This window comes from Bubalus kerabau, chromosome 2, assembly GCF_029407905.1.
Source record: "Bubalus kerabau isolate K-KA32 ecotype Philippines breed swamp buffalo chromosome 2, PCC_UOA_SB_1v2, whole genome shotgun sequence".
NCBI lineage: Eukaryota > Metazoa > Chordata > Mammalia > Artiodactyla > Bovidae > Bubalus > Bubalus kerabau.
Window position 1 is genome coordinate 109,483,043 of NC_073625.1, and position 13,702 is coordinate 109,496,744.

Below are 13,702 nucleotides of genomic sequence, written 5' to 3' on the forward strand. Positions count from 1 at the left end.
GAGAATCCCGGGGATGGTGGAGCCTGGTGGGCTTCCGTCTATGGGGTCACACAGAGTCGGACACGACTGAAGCGACTTAGCAGCAGTAGCAACAGAGACCAAAAGTAGATTACTAATTTTCAGGAGCTGAAGGAAATAGGTATTGGGACTAATTATTAGTAGAGGGTTTCTTTTTGGGTAATGGAAATATTCTAGAATTACATAATGTGATAATGATACAACATAGTGAATATACCAGAAAAAACTCTGAATTGTACACTTTAAAATGGTGAATTTTGTATTATGTGAACTACATCTCAAGTTAAAAGAAGGGAAACGAAGGCAGTTGTAGCCTCTGAATAAAACAAGAATATACTGCTATGAAAACATATTCAGAAAGAAACTGTTCTTACAAGTTAAAACATTACTAATTAAAAAGAAGTTAAAATTCAATGAATCAGAAAATTAATAAACTGCACCCAGCTTAAGACTGATTTATTGACACAAAGATAGTTTTAAAAACGACACTTAGCAAAATAAATTAACTGAAAAATATGAAAGTATACTTAAGCGATGTGAAAACCAGTTCAAAATAGCACCACTGATAAAATACATTGCTTTTCAGTCTGCAGTTTAGCCCTTCAGTGAGTAATTCTATCAAATTAGTGCTCTATGAATTGCATTCTTGAAAAGAGAAATGGGATAGATGAGAGAGATCTGAATGGTATAGATAGATATACAGAAATGTGCACATGTATACTGAATAACATGTATATAGCTCTTATTTTAGATTTTGGTAAAAAAGCTTGATAGTAAATGATGACCTAATGAAATATCAATCATGTAAAAATATTGACAATGTGGGAGCCAACACAAAGAAACAAGAATAAAAGATAATTCCCTCATATTGAAGAAAGGCACAAAATCTATTAGATTGAAGGGACAAATACAAGAGGAACAAATAAAAATACATCTAAAATTGCATACTTTTAGAGATCATTTTATATATTCAATGACTTAGAGGGCAGAAAATAGTGCAGTGCTATCCTCAACCTTCTCAGGGAGGAAAGATTCTAAACCAAATCTTTATATTTAGAAAAATAACTATCAAATACAAGAGAAAAATGAAGATACTGGGTGACAGATAAAAATTCTGAAAATTTACAACATATACTCTTTATGAATAAAAGAAATTACTCAAGAAGGTACCCCAGCAAAATGAACAAAAAGGAACTAAGAAAGAGAATTACCTAGGATATATGCTCAAGTATAGCTCAGAAGAAAGGAAAAAAGCTTAAAAGCATTGAAAAAGTAATTCACTAAAATGAGATGATGAGAAAATTTTTCTGCTACAAAGTTTAAATGACACTGGGAGCAATTAATTCATTCTTTGAGTTAAATACACTTCTTAGTTTTACAGGGAATGGTATGTATACACAAATATAATATTGTGAACTATGTGGATACATTTCAAATTTTATAAATCAACTGATGAAGCTGAAATGTGTATGGGCATAACACTGATCAATGGCAAGGTTATTCATGTAAATATGATAATGAATGATAAAAATTGACTTACAGGAAAAGAATGAGGAGGGCAATTGCTCTAATTCTTTCATTTTAATATCAGGAAATAATAGAATATATCTAAAGTCAATAAATCAAGAATTTGAAGTTTTAAAGTCAACAACTAGATAAACTAAAAATGATAAGATAACACAAAAAGTAGAGTATAAGCATTTCAGAATCATTCCCTAGAGCATCCTCCCACTTGTTAGAGATAACAGAAGAGAGAAACTATTAATATTTCTCAAATCTTATAATAAAAGTCTACTTTGGATGTCGCATTTCTTATGATACCTTCCATGGGGATTGTATCATCTCCATGATATTTATAAAAACTGAATTCTGGTCTTAATATGAAATATTCAGCAGTGATACCACAAAGCAAAACTATTTGCTAAAAGCCTACCATATTTCAAGAATACAAAAATGCTTTTAAGTCAATAAAATACCATTCTACAACCATCAGATGTGCACATCTTCAAACTATTGACAATGTTAAGTACTGGCACAACTATTGGGAAAAAGCAAGTCTCATTGGCAGAAAGTAAGCTGGTACATTTTGGAGAACATTTTAAAAATACTACTGTATTTGAAAATGAACATGTTCTTTGACTCTGTACTTTTACTTTGAGGAATATTTCCTAGAGAAACTTTGCAGATATTCACAAGGAGACATGACAAACAAATTTATTACACCCTCAATAGAGAAACACTGGGAATGACCCAAATGTCCATCAGCAGGAAAACAAATAAATGCAGTGTATTTCTCAAACTTTACACTATATATCAGTGAAAAAGAATAAACTAGAACTACCAATATCAACATGGCTAAACATTTAAAACATAATTTGCATAAAAACAAAAAAGTGTAAAGAATATTGTAGATGATATATGTATATGTATGTTCAGTTGCTCAGTCATGTCCAACTCTCTGAGACCCTATGGACTGTAGCCCACCAGGCTCCTCTGGCCAAAGGATTTTCCAGGCAAGAATATTGGATTGGGTTGCCATTTCCTCCTCCTGGAGATTTTCCCGACCCAGGGATTAACTTGCATCTCCTGAACTGGCAGGTGGATTCTTTACCACTGTACCCTTGGAAGTCCCAATGTGTGATATCTACACCATGGTAAATCCTTTGCTTGAAGTTTATAAATGAGCTAAACAATGATGTTTACAATATATTCACCTGTGATAACAAAAATGTGCCTGGGGTTAATAAATATCAAATTCAATACAATATGTCTAAGTAAAGAAAGTTACTGTATCTGAACTTTTTTATAATTAAAACTACCCACTCCAGTGTTCTTGCTTGGAGAATCCCAAGGACAGCAGAGCCTGGTGGGCTGCCATCTATGGGGTTGCATAGAGTTGGACATGACTGAAATGACTTAGCAGTAGCAAAATAAACAAGGTTAAAATTGATATGCTTTGCAGTAAGTATATCACCCATAAAATTTTCTTTTTGCTTATAGTACCTATAATAGAAATTCTCTCAGTTTCTCTTTATCACATACATTCACACACACACACACACACACACCCTTCAGGGAGGTTCAGACTAATTGGAAAAAAAGAATTTCTGAGAAAGGATGCCTATAAACAAGTAAGATTCTTTCTTTAATGCACACAGTGTTGCATAAATTGGAGGTAGTCTCTACTCTTATAATAAGATTACCAGCATATTGGGAGAGGCAGATACTAAGCCAATAAACATAAATAACATAATTAGTACTTGTGGTAAGTGCCATAAACTATAAATATTTATTGGAGATGGGGAGGCTAAGGGGGTGGTATAAGCATAAATGTCTTTCCTGAGATGAAATATTTGAATATGTGGGCTGAGGCCTAAAAGATAAGTAAGAACCAAGAGAAACATGGGAGAAAGCTTCTTCCAGGCACAGGAAACCTCAGGTGTAAAATCCCTGATACCATGAACAGATTCCCAAGTTTAAGGAATTGAAGGGATGGCTGCATTGCTGAACAGAGTGTATGAGAAAGTGTAAGTCTTCAGACACAGGGCAGAGGCCAGGATCAGGAATTTGGATCTTATCCTAGGGGCAATGGAAAGCCATCATGTAGTTTAGGAAAATATGTGTTATGATTTGATTTATTTAGAATATTATGTTGACTGCTAGGTAGAAAATTGACTGGATAGAGAAAATAACTTCAAGATAGCAGTTTCAAGTCACCATATGCATACATGTACTATATGTAATTGCTTCAAAATCATTTTAGGCTGATGACTCCTCTGGATGCACATAGCAGAGAGAAAAATCCTTTCCCCTGCCCTGTTACATTCAGCAACTGGAGCCTTGAAAATTCAGGTGACAAAGACATATTAAGATGAGTAAAAGCATATATAACTTTTTAAATGTTAATATTTTTAGATAGCATGAGGGAGGGGCTTCCCAGAACATGAAGTGAAAATCCGCCCAAAGCATTTAGGCCTGAAAGCTTATGTATCTTTTTAACCAATAGTGATAAATTGTGGATTTATCTCCATAAGACAAAGGAAAGGGAGTTGGACTTCTATGGTTTTTAAATTGTGGGAAATTAACATATGGGGGAAACTAATGGAAGACAGGGTTATGTTAGCAGGTTTGTTTACGAGGATTTAAGTTGCTGTCATCTCCAATGATAAGGGTCCTCTTCCCTTCAGGGTACAGGAAAAGGAAGAGAGTCATGTTCACAAAGGGGAATGTACACCCCGCTTTTAACAGAAAGGGGGCAAGTAGAGTATTTCTCTGCATCTGTTGTTTCTCAATTACTTTCAGTTCAAAATAATCCATATGCAAAAATGGCTTATTTTGGGGAGGCATATTCTGATCCCCTTCAGTACATTGGTAAGAATATGGACTTTTGAGACAAAGAATACCGATTTCAACTTTCAGTTCCATTATATACTAGCTCTACAATCCTGGGCAATGATTAATATACAACATTTACTGATTTCTTATTAATAGGCTAGTGTCTGGTGTATAATAAGTTTTACATTCATTATCTCATTGAATCCTCAGAACAAATCTATGAAATTAGGTTGTATCTTATATTCACTCTAGTACATATAAGAAAAACTCAGACTACAAGGTTTATTAACACATTCACGATGCCTAACTACTTTGAGTGGTGAAGTGAGGTTTTGAACTCAGGCAGTCTTGAGACCCCGTGTTAAGCTGAGTCACCTTGGTATCACAGCATCTTCATTTCATAGATAAACTAAGGATGAGGGGACCAATTCATGGAATTAATACCAGATTAAATGAAATAACCTATTCAGTCCAATATTACCACAAAGTTGCTGTTTTCACATTTATTTTAAAAGAATAATATAACTTTTCTCTTTAAAAAAAAAAAAGTCTTAAAAATTTCAAAGTGCTTTAGTTGCTCATGAATTTCATAGTCCAGTAAGTAAAGAGAAATTGAGAACATTAATGTCATGCACCAATGCATCATTTCCACCTGGCTAAAGTCATAACTTTTCATTGACATCAATGCTCAGAAATCAGTCATCAACAACCGTATCTGGAAAACACAGTAGAAATGAAGGACTGGTAATCATTTTGGCAATCTTTAACCTGAGAGCCATAATGTTAGAACTGGCAGACAGTGGACCAATTTGGCAGCTGAGGCCAAGAAAGGTAAAACTGAGTCCTGAAAAGGTAAATACAGTGAGTGAAAAGCTATTTCCTTAATCAGTACTCTGAGTGTTTGAAAATAGATTCACAAACATACACAAATATCATAAACTGATTTTCTGATGAAACAGAGGCGGTAGAGTCAACCTTTCCCAGCCAAAATACGGGCAGAGCAAATCATGGTGTGGATCTCCACAATCTTTCTACTTGACATCGCTGAAGCAGGGATAGCAACCAGGATGTGCCACTTCTAAAAAGATGCCACCTACTCTCATATGCATGCAATGTTTTATAAATTGTGGAGCTCCTCAGAAAACATGTTGCAGCATAACAGTGATAAAACAGTAAGTATCATTATTTCATGACCATGAAAAGCATATTAAATTATGACTACATCTTGGTATACTATATTCTTTCTACACAACAGAAATTAAAAGTCAAATAATAAATCAATCAGTCGAGTACTAACTGCCACTCTCCTTCCTGCACCACCCATTCCCAATTGCCAATCTTGAAGTCTCGCAGCAGCCAGACAATTTAGATAAGTCCATTTTCTATTCTGCAGTTTCACAAATGCCTTAGTTCTACATTTTACTCCATATGGGAAAAGACAAGTATGTGAAAAGTTAAACTGACCCTAATTAGCAAAATGCTTGCAACTCTAGATTTTAAAGTGATATAGAGAAAAGTTCTCCTAAGGCTTAGGTGGGAAAAGTAATACTTACTCCAAAACCCACCCCTCCCTGCTCCAAGCCAGACAGGGGCAAGTAATCAAAGGTGGGGTTGCTGTTTCTGCTGCTGCTGCTAAGTCACTTCAGTTGTGTCCAACTCTGTGTGACCCCATAGATGGCAGCTCACCAGGCTCCCCTGTCCCTGGGATTCTCCAGGCAAGAGCACTGGAGTGGGTTGCCATTTCCTTCTCCAATGTGTGAAAGTGAAGTCATTAAGTCGTGTCCGACTCTTAGCAACCCCATGGATGCAGCCTACCAGGCTCCTCCATCCATGGGATTTTCCAGGCAAGAGTACTGGAGTGGGTTGCCATTGCCTTCTCCGAAAGGTGGAGTTAGGGAGGACAGAAGAGAGAAAGGACCTTTCTCCTTCATTTGTCTTAATTCTACATCGTGTGTGTGCCCGTTCAGGGTGTCCAACTCTTTGTGACCCCATAGACTATAGCCCACCAGTTTCCTCTGTCCATGGAATTTTCCAGGTAAGAATACTGGAGTGGGTTGCCATCCTTCTCCAGGTGATCTTCCCAACCTAGGATTGAACCCACATCTCCTGCATTGGCTGGTGGATTCTTTACCAGGTAAGCCACCAGGGAAGCCCAATATGCATTGCTTAAGAAAAGAGTAAAGTCGAGATGAAAGATGAAGCTTAATAGAAAAAGAGTCACATAAAAAAGAAGGGGAATGGGGTTGGGGGGACATGAGCTTTTACACCAGATAGAACTGCCTTTGTATCTCATTATTTCTGCTCACTTTTTATTTTCATGCATTGGAGAAGGAAATGGCAACCCACTCCAGTGTTCTTGCCTGGAGAATCCCAGAGACAGGGAAGCCTGGTGGGCTGCCATCTATGGGGTCGCACAGAGTCGGACACAACTGAAGCGACTTAGCAGCAGCAGCAGTGACATAGTCAAGTTACTTAACCTCTTGAACTCCCATTACCAAGACCAAAAATACTATGTACTTCATGGAGGTTTTCTGGGGAGATGACATATACATAAAACATGCCAGACATCAGACTAAAGACTTGACATAATTTATCTCATTTATTCCTCATGAGAACCCTGTGAGATGAGTGCTATTACCAACCTAATTTTATAGACGAGAAAACTGAGGTTCAGGTTATAGAGCTACTAAATTTTCTAGCAAAGATCACGCCAGTAGATTCCAAAACCCAGACTCTGAACCACTACTTTACCTATGCCCCTTCTCTTTGGGGTAACGGGTTGCCCTTTCCATGGGGCTCTGCCCATTGAAGTTGTGTCCTCCTCTGTTATTGCAATAATCACCTTCCATGCATTTCCTTCAGAGCACTCATCCTAATTTGAAATTATATATTGATTTATGTACTTATTTGTTTGCTATCCCCCCATTGGACTGTAATCCTCCCCAACATAGGATCAATTTTTTTTTTTTTTTTTTGCTAACCTTCATGCTGCAGCTCATATGCATAGTAATACTCAAAAACTAAGTCAAAAAAGATGGAAAAATAAATGCAGGTGTAAGTGAAAAAAAGGTCAGAGGAATTTTAAGTTCCCTAAGAACAAGGACTGTGATTATACATCCCACTTTCTCCAACATCTGCCACAAGGCCTGATACAATGAGAACTCAATAAATGTTGAAGAAATGAATATGACTGGTTATATATAAATAGATTTGTTTTCCTGAATTTAAGTCACTAAACTTGTCCTTTCATTTACTCAGCAGATAACAAGAAAAGCACGAATTGTGACCTCACAGCGTTGCCTTCTAAAAAGATGTTAAACCACTTTAAAAGTAATTGAAAGCATTTCTAGCTTTTACCATAAAGTGGCTCTTACCTTCTAGTTGTACGTTTTAAACTCACTCTCTCTTCTTTTCCAGTTAAATTCATTCCAAGACTCTTTTAAAGCTATGATCACTCTTCTTTTCTCCATGATCTCCCGTATCTAGACCTGGTGCCTCAAAGGAAGGTCTCTTGTCCCAGCGAAGACCTGCTAGATTGAGGACTTAGAAAAACGGCCAGCCATCTGTTTTAACAAACCCCCTATAAGAACCCTGTTTATCCTGGATCTGAATCACCTGAAGAGCTCATTAACACAAGATTCCTGGACTCCACACTCAGAGTTTCTGATTCCCAGAGGTCTGGGGAGGGGCTTGAGAATTTGCATTTCTAACAACTTCCAGGTGATGTTACTGTTGTGGGCCCAGGAACCACACACTGAGAAACTCAGTCCAGAGGCTAGACATAAGCCTGGAGTTCTCAGTCCAAGCCATATATTTGAGCCACCAGGGAATTCGATGCCCAGGCTGCACTCCAAAACAATTGAATCAGAATGTCCAGGTGTAGATCCATAGTTTGTAAAGTTCTCCAGGTGATTCCAACGTACAGCCCAAGTTCGAGAATCACTTTAGATCAGTTCAGTTCAGTTCAGTAGCTCAGTCGTGTCCGACTCTTTGCAACCCCATGAACTGCAGCATGCCAGGCCTCCCTGTCCATCACCAACTCTTGGAGTGCACTCAAACTAACGTCCATCGAGTCAGTGATGCCATCCAGACATCTCATTCTCTGTCGCCCCTTCTCCTCCTGCCCCCAATCCCTCCCAGCATTAGGGTCTTTTCCAATGAGTCAACTCTTCACATGAGGTGGCCAAAGTATTGGAGTTTCAGCTTTAGCATCAGTCCTTCCAAAGAACACCCAGGACTGATCTCCTTTAGAATGGACTGGTTGGATCTCCTTGCAGTCCAAGGGACTCTCAAGAGTCTTCTCCAACACCATAGTTCAAAAGCATCAGTTCTTCAGTGCTCAGCTTTCTTCACAGTCCAACTCTCATATCCATACATGACCACTGGAAAAAGCAAAGCCTTGACTAGATGGATCTTTGTTGGCAAAGTAATGTCTCTGCTTTTCAATATGCTATCTAGGTTGGTCATAACTTTCCTTCCAAGGAGTAAGCGTCTTTTAATTTCATGGCTGCAATCACCATCTGCTGTGATTTTGGAGCCCCCCAAAAATAAAGTCTGACACTTTTTCCACTGTTTCCCCATTTATTTCCCATGAAGTGATTGGACCAGATGCCATGATCTTCGTTTTCTGAATGTTGAGCTTTAAGCCAACTTTTTCACTCTCCTCTTTCACTTTCATCAAGAGGCTTTTGAGTTCCTCTTCACTTTCTGCCATAAGGGTGGTGTCATCTGCATATATGAAGTTATTGATATTTCTCCTGGCAATCTTGATTCCAGCTTATGCTTCTTCCAGCCCAGCATTTCTCCTGATGTACTCTGCATATAAGTTAAATAAGCAGGATGACAATATACAGCCTTGAAGTACTCCTTTTCCTATTTGGAACCAGTCTGTTGTTCCATGTCCAGTTCTAACTGTTGCTTCTTGATCTGCACACAGGTTTCTCAAGAGGTAGGTCAAGTGGTCTGGTACTCCCATCTATTGAAGAATTTTCCACAGTTTATTGTGATCCACACAGTCAAAGGCATTGGCATAGTCAATAAAGCAGAAATAGATGTTTTTCTGGAACTCTCTTGCTTTTTCGATGATCCAGTGGATGTTGGCAATTTGATCTCTGATTCCTCTGCCTTTTCTAAAACCAGCTTGAACATCTGGAAGTTCACGGATCACGTATTGCTGAAGCCTGGCTTGGAGAATTTTGAGCATTACTTTATTAGCGTGTGAGATGAGTCCAATTGTGCGGTAGTTTGAGCATTCTTTGGCATTGCCTTTCTTTGGGATTGGAATGAAAACTGACATTTTCCAGTCCTGTGGCCACTGCTGAGTTTTCCAAATTCGCTGGCATATCCAGTGCAGCACTTTCACAACATCATCTTTCAGGATTTGAAATAGCTCAACTGGAATTCCATCACCTCCATTAGCTTTGTTCGTAGTGATGCTTTCTAAGGCCCACTTGACTTCACATTCCAGGATGTCTGGCTCTAGGTCAGTGATCACACCATCATGATTATCTTGGTCATGAAGATCTTTTTTGTACAGTTCTTCTGTGTATTCTTGCCACCTCTTATTAATATCTTCTGCTTCTGTTAGGTCCATACCATTTCTGTCCTTTATCGAGCCCAACTTTGCATGAAATGTTCCCTTAGTATCTCTGATTTTCTTGAAGAGATCTCTAGTCTTTCCCATTCTTTGTTTTCCTCTATTTTTTGCATTGATTGCTGAGGAAGCCTTTCTTATCTCTTCTTGCTATTCTTTGGAACTCTGCATTCAGATGCTTATATCTTTCCTTTTCTCCTTTGCTTTTCACTTCTCTTCTTTTCACAGCTATTTGTAAGGCCTCCCCAGACAGCCATTTTGCTTTCTTGCATTTCTTTTTCTTAGGGATGGTCTTGATCCCTGTCTCCTGTACAATGTCACGAATTTCAGTCCATAGTTCATCAGGCACTCTATCTATCAGATCTAGTCCTTTAAATCTATTTCTCACTTCCACTGTATAGTCATAAAGGATTTTATTGAGGTCATACCTGAATGGTCTAGTGGTTTTCCCTACTTTCTTCAATTTAAGTCTGAATTTGTCAATAAGGAGTTCATTATCTGAGCCACAGTCAGCTCCTAGTCTTGTTTTTGCTGACTGTATAGAGCTTCTCCATCTTTGGCTGCAAAGAATATAATCAATCTGATTTCGGTGTTGACCATCTGGTGATGTCCATGTCTAGAGTCTTCTCTTGTGTTGTTGGAAGAGGCTGTTTGCTATGACCAGTGTGTTCTCTTGGCAAAACTCTATTAGCCTTTGCCCTGCTTCATTCCGTACTCCAAGGCCAAATTTGCCTGTTACTCCAGGTGTTTCTTGACTTCCTACTTCTGCATTCCAGTCCCCTATAATGAAAAGCACATCTTTTTTGGGTGTTAGTTCTAAAAGGTCTTCTAGGTCTTCATAGAACTGTTCAACTTCAGCTTCTTCAGCGTTACTGGTTGGGGCATAGACTTGGATTACTGTGATATTGCATAGTTTGCCTTGGAAATGAACAGAGATCATTCTGTCATTTTTGAGATTGCATCCAAGTACTGCATTTCGGACTCTTTTGTTGACCATGATGGCTACTCCGATCAATGCTTCTCAAACTTAATGTGTGTACCATGGCCTGAAGTCTGGGATCAGCCCTTTGTTCACAAAATGTGGTCTGCAGAGCAGCAATCTGAATATCTTCTGAGACTTATCAGAAATATAGGTTTCTGGCCCTCCTTCAAAATTCTCCTTTAGAATCTGCATTTTAACAAGATCCTGATGTAATTCTTAAGCACATTGGAGTTCAGACGTGTATCCAGGTACACACAAGTGTTTACTTCCTCCTAGTCCTCCCATCCTTGTTCTATTACTGTCCACAGTGTACACTAGATTGTATGGCAAACTATTCGCCTCTCCATCCACTCAAGGTCTTTAGACTTCCTGAAGAGGAGAACATTTGCAGTCTCTTTGTGGCTACATCACAGAATGCTGTGATTTCCATAGTTTTAGAGGAGCAAGGCATCCCAGGGGACAAGCAAGTGGGTGGAGGCACCCATAGGGGAGGCAGCTATTTTAAGATGGGATGGGTATTCCTTCCTAATTCTACTAATGACTGTAGCACAAGAAGCACTAGGCTCTTTATGTTTTTAGAGCAGATGGAGGAAAATTTTAAACTGCCACTGATGACTCAGAAATCCAAGTTCTATTCTAGGTTCTGTGACTTTGGAAAGCTTGTTTATCTCAGCTCCAACTAGTCAAGTTGTGGAATAACTTTGCCTTAAAAAAATAAAATAAAAGTCATAGAAAGCAGCAGTGCCAACAGCCAACTTCACATTTCCCCTGTTACTCTGGGGGATAAAAATGGCTGAGTTGGCATCAGATCAACCTTCAGCTTTGGAGAAGAGGCTGGGATGGAGTAAAGAATCTCTCAGCATTCCCCTGTGATTAAAAAAAAGAAAGAAAAAAACGTAGACAGAATAAAAGAGAGAATAAATCTGTACAGCACATATGAAAAACCTTATAGCTATGTCATTGAAATGGCAACAAAGAAAGAAAATAATTGAGGATTAAAGGCAAAATCATTCCTAGATATCTGAAGCCCCAGTAAAGGAATGACAGTAATAATAACTGACATTTATGCAATACTTTGCTCTTTGTCTCAGTTGGCTTCACAATTTTATGAAAGACCTATTATAAGATTATTCCCATTTTGTAGGTGGAAAAACCTGAGGTATAAAAGGTCAATGTCCTAAACAAAACCGCATAGATAATAAACATCAGTGCTAAGGGGTAACCATACCTTATGACTTTAAATTCTACAGCTTTTCTTGGAAATACTCTGTGCTTCAAAGAAGCCAAATGCTCCCCATTGTTACTTGGCCTTTCATGATGTTTACTCATAATCTTCCACTGGCCGTGGCATGATGTTTCTCCTAATCTAAGAAAAAGTCTATGAGAATCCACAGAGAGAGAAAAAGGAGGTAAGTCAATTGCCAAGTTATCATCCAATTTAGTTTTCTCCAAACATTGGTAAAAAATAAAAATCACATGGGTGCCTGTTAAACACCTTTTTTCACAGGCACTCTGAAAATACTGATGTAAAATGTCTTGGATGGGGCCTGGGAAATTTTTAAGTAGGTATATGCATTTTTTTCTTTCATTAGAAAAGATTGGGAAGGACTGATTTTAACTCATGAATCTACAATTGGGATTAGAATTGTAATTACATAAAAATGCATGCATTTTAATATTTCTAATATCTGCCTTTTGAATCCAAGGTGAATCCAGGCATCCCCTCCAAAGATCTAGATCAATCCTATTCTGTTGTTTGTGTTTTAATAAAACACTGGCAATTAAAGGGATGTTTTGATATCATATGACCTATGAGTAGGAGTCCTTGCTCACTCCAGCTTTTGAGGTTTCTACCCTATGCTCATGTATCATCTGGATATAAATATGTAAGCCTAAAGTTCTGGTGGGTTTCCCAGTTGGCTCAGACAGTAGAGTCTGTCTGCAATGCAGGAGACCCGGGTTTGATCCTGGGTCAGGGAGATTCCCTGGAGAAGGGCATGGCAACCTACTTCTGGATTCTTGCCTGGAGAATCCCATGGACAGAGGAAATTTGTGGTATACAGTCCATGGGGTCGTGAAGAGTCAGACACGACTGAGTGACTAACACACACACAAAGCTCTGGTATCTTAGTTGAAACAATCTGGAAACCCTCTCTGCTGCTGTTGCTGCTGCTAAGTCGCTTCAGTTGTGTCCGACTCTGTGCGACCCCAGAGACGGCAGCCCACCAGGCTCCCCCGTCCCTGGGATTTTCCAGGCAAGAACACTGGAGTGGGTTGCCATTTCCTTCTCCAATGCATGAAAGTGAAAAGTGAAAGTGAAGTCGCTCAGTCGTGCCCGACTCTTAGTGACCCCATGGACTGCAGCCTTCCAGGCTCCTCCGTCCATGGGATTTTCCAGGCAAGAGTACTGGAGTGGGGTGCCATTGCCTTCTCTGGGAAACCCTCTCTAGCATTTAGCAATTCATGCTTTCAGGAAAAAAATTTTGCATACAATCTAAACCTTTAACATTTCTATTTAGCTCCTTTTGAAAGTGTTACTAGCTTTCTGATACTGATGTTAACTGCCTCAAATCTTTTTTTTTTAATAGATTGGTTATTTATTCCAGTAGATAATCAAAAAGTTAGGATGGAAAGACTGTATGGAAAACCAGATGGCCAAAGCATAGAAATCTATGTTGTTGATAGGTCTGTTCAGTGATGAGGATTTATGGAGCTAGGATGGAATTGATTCAATGTATAGGCATAGAGTGAGAACATATGTAATGTTAAATTGC

General features: G+C 38.6%; 1 long non-coding RNA gene across 1 annotated transcript in view; it reads right to left on the minus strand.

Annotated features, from left to right (window-relative positions):
* LOC129643555 (uncharacterized) overlaps positions 1–7,979 on the minus strand; it is a 125,421-nt gene extending 117,442 nt beyond the window's left edge. Inside the window, exon 1 of the long non-coding RNA XR_008710367.1 lies at positions 7,728–7,979. This is a non-coding gene — a long non-coding RNA (uncharacterized LOC129643555). The remainder of the gene's footprint in view (positions 1–7,727) is intronic.
* Between the last annotated feature and the right edge of the window lie 5,723 nt (positions 7,980–13,702).